This window comes from Alligator sinensis, unplaced genomic scaffold, assembly GCF_000455745.1.
Source record: "Alligator sinensis unplaced genomic scaffold, ASM45574v1 scaffold113_1, whole genome shotgun sequence".
Lineage (NCBI taxonomy): Eukaryota > Metazoa > Chordata > Crocodylia > Alligatoridae > Alligator > Alligator sinensis.
The window spans coordinates 342,190-345,858 of record NW_005842918.1 but is presented as its reverse complement, the minus strand read 5'-3'; the positions used below and the strand labels follow the sequence as shown (position 1 = coordinate 345,858).

The 3,669-nt window shown below is 52.2% G+C and overlaps 1 pseudogene; it reads right to left on the bottom strand.

Annotated features, from left to right (window-relative positions):
* The window catches only part of LOC102383661, a 60,968-nt pseudogene that overhangs the window by 14,233 nt on the left and 43,066 nt on the right, over positions 1-3,669 (bottom strand).

The window sequence follows — 3,669 nt, the reverse complement described above, 5'->3', positions numbered from 1 at the left end:
AATGCCGAGCTTCCATCCTTCATGGTGAGGTCATCGCTGGGGTCCCCATTGGCATTGCCACAGAGGCCACATGTGGCACCTGCATAAAGGTTTGGCAGGACCACCTGGGCAGAGCTGAACCAGTCAAAGGTCACCTGCAAGTCAAACTCAGTCTTGACAAAGCCATGACGTCCACTGAGGTAAGCAGAGAGCTTGTCCTTGTGGTGAAAAGGCAGGTCCACCAGGACTCCATCAACCTATTAAAAACATAGGGGAGACAAACCAGAGTGGATGAGGCTTGAAACAGTTCCACTTGCTTCGAACTAGCTTCACCATGACATAAGGACAACACAAGAACTGCCGTCTCTGGGCTCAGATTGTAGGTCTGTCTTGCCCAGTCTCCTGTGTCACATGGCAGCAGAAAGTGGAGGCTGGATGGGAGAGTGAACCAGGTCTGAGCTGGCTTTGTCCCCCTGTTCCTTTCTCCCTTGCAGCCTCCAGTATTGAAGTCCCAGGAAGGTCTGATTCAGAGGCTGTGCCCCTTACTCCCATGCTCAAGCTACCGATTCCCCTTTCCTCCAAGAACAAGTCCAATCCCTTGATGGATCTGGCTACACTCTCAGCTTCCACCACATCTGGTGGCCACACTGAATGAAAAAGATCTGCCTGATGTTATCAACCTATGACCTTGTAGTTTCATCCATCCATCCATCAACCATGGTTGTGACCCCTCATTCTTGTCTGGTGAGAGAGTCAAAAATAAATCTCTAGTGACTTTCTCTTTACCCTCTAGTGTTTTGTAAACTATAAAAAAATACTATCATGACTTTGCAGTGACTACAGCAACCCCCCAGACCTACCTGTATCTTGTGTGGGTGCTCCCAGCTCAGGGTGATGGTCACGTTGTAGACGTCCAAGGTCACTGACTGGATGAAGGATGTGGCCCGGAGGCCCCGGTGGCTGTTCTGCACCGTGATGAGGAACGGGACAAGTGTAGGGTCCTTGGAGCAGAGCGCCGCAAACTGGTAGGTACAGGTGCCTGTGATGTCATACTTCTTCCCATCGAAGGTGGTGTAATGGGCATCTCCGGTTGCCATGCAAGTAGAGTAGCTGGAGGCATGACAGCCCCAGTGCCCATTCACCAAGGTGCATTTCTCATTGGACTTGCAGCTCGCTTCCTTGCAAAGCACCACGCCCAGGCTAGGGTCACACATGCACTGAGCACGGCAGTCCTCATCAGTCCAGAAAATTTTCCCAGGCTCATAGAACTGGCCACCATAGGAGCAGTCACAGCTGTCCACAAGGATGCATCGCCCAGCACTGAGGATGTATCCAGGGTCACACTGGCATGACTCCTCACAGGGCTCCCAGCAGGAGGATGGGGCAGCCGGGTCAGAGCAGGTGGCTGGACAGGCATTGCCACAGGCTTCATAGTGGCTGTTCTCAGGACAGGACAGGGCTAGGATTGGACCAGAGAGAGGGAGACTTACAACCAGTGCAAGGAACTAGGAGGTTGTGAAAATGATGCATGAATTCTCCCATGTCACCAGCACCCACAATGTTTCCCAACTACAAGAGGAAGGTTAAATTTCTCCAATTATCCCCCTCCCCCAACCCAGAGCCATACTGTAGCAGGAGGCCCTGCTACTTTAAAGAGAAGGTAGACTGCAGATGGAGCAGCCTGCAGGTAGCAATCAGGAGTCATGTGGTCCAAAATGGGGCTGGGCTTACAGGATATGTAATGAGGGAGTGAAGTGTACTCTGTCCAAGTTTGCAGATGACACAAAGCTATGGGGAGAAGTGGACACACCGGAGGGCAGGGAACAAGCAGACGTGGACAAATTAGACAAGTGGGCAGAAAACAACAGAATGCAGTTCAACAAGGAGAAATGCAAAGTGCTGCACCTAGGGAGGAGAAATGTCCAGCACACCTACAGCCTAGGGAATGACCTGCTGGGTGGCACGGAAGTGGAAAGGGATCTTGGAGTCCTAGTGGACTCCAAGATGAACATGGTTGTCAGTGTGACGAAGCCATCAGAAAAGCCAATGGCACTTTATCGTGCATCAGCAGATGCATGACCAATAGGTCCAAGGAGGTGATACTTCCCCTCTGTCGGGTGCTGGTCAGACCGCAGTTGGAGTACTGCGTGCAATTCTGGGCACCGCACTTCAAGAGGGATGCGGATAACCTGGAGAGGGTCCAGAGAAGGGCCACTCGTATGGTTAAGGGCCTGCAGACCAAGCCCTATGAGGAGAGACTGGGGCACCTGGACCTCTTCAGCCTCCGCAAGAGAAGGTTGAGAGGCGACCTTGTGGCTGCCTATAAGTTCATCACGGGGGCACAGAAGGGAATGGGTGAGTTCTTATTCACCAAGGCGCCCCCGGGGGTTACAAGAAATAATGGCCACAAGCTAGCAGAGAGCGGTTAGATAGGCATCTGGGTGGGGTCATCTGAACCCAGCACTCTTTCCTACCTATGCAGGGGGTCGGACTCAATGATCTATTGAGGTCCCTTCCGACCCTAACATCTATGAATCTATGAATCTATGAAATAATCCCAGAGCCTGAGCTGGGGCAGGAGTTGATCCTGGCAGCTGAGACGTGAAGAACTCCCCAACAGCAGGGCTGCAGCCAGGCTCCTGGCAAACACTTATGCTGGGGTCAGCAGACTGGTGGTTTAGGGACTGAGACAAGGGGCAGTGGTCTCAGGGTATGAGAGATAGGGGCCAAGGCCAAAAAGTGGGAGCTACAGCCAAATGGTCATGAGATCAAGAAGGGTCAGGGACCCATAGCCCCCAGGAGCCAAGAGGCAGAGTTGGGGACTCATAGCCCAAGAGGCACACACAGGGCCCAGGAGCCCAGGGGTCTCAACTGTCTTAGAAGTGGAGTCAGGGTCTAGGGAGAGGGACTGAAGGCCAGGAAGGCCACAGCTGGAGACCTACAGGATCAAGGAACTGCCACCCAGAAAAGGGCAGAGTCAGGGCCTCAGGAGAGATGGGATCAGGGTCAGAGACACAGAGCCACAGTCAGGAGCAGCCAAGATGGGTGAAGTGACCAAGTGTGGACAGAGAGAGACAGCTTGATAGTAATCAGTGACATCTGTGAGGCCTGGGCATGGTGTAAGGGGCAGTTGGAGACATAAGCTCTTGAGGCACTGAGTAATGAAATGTAAGCTCAGGAGTGGATGAGATCTCACTCACGGATCCCAAGGGTGGCCTCCCTGCTCTAAGGACTTATTTCCATCAAAGCATGCCAAGCAAGGAGAAGGGGAGAATGCATAAAGGAGCAAGGACACAACAGGAGCAGGGTGACCACCGGGGCATCACAGTGGGTCCTTGCCTGTTACACACACACACACACACACACACACACACACACAGCCAAATCTCACAGGTCAGGAGACACTTGGGATCAGGATGACCTCCTGAGGTCCCTTCCAACCTTAATTTTCTATGATCAGAGGTGGGGCAGGGAGAATGTACAGGCTACAAAGAGACATCAGATTTCCCTATGATGAAATCTTTTTTCTCCCAGAAAAAAAGTGTGATCATTTGGATATAGATGTCCATTGTCCCAGGACAAACCCTAAAAAGGATTGAGGGATAAGAAACACTAATGGGTCGTCCTGGGACATTGCCAAGTTCAGAGGAATAGTTGTCCCGGGACTGCTTCATTGTCTTAATGGTGGAC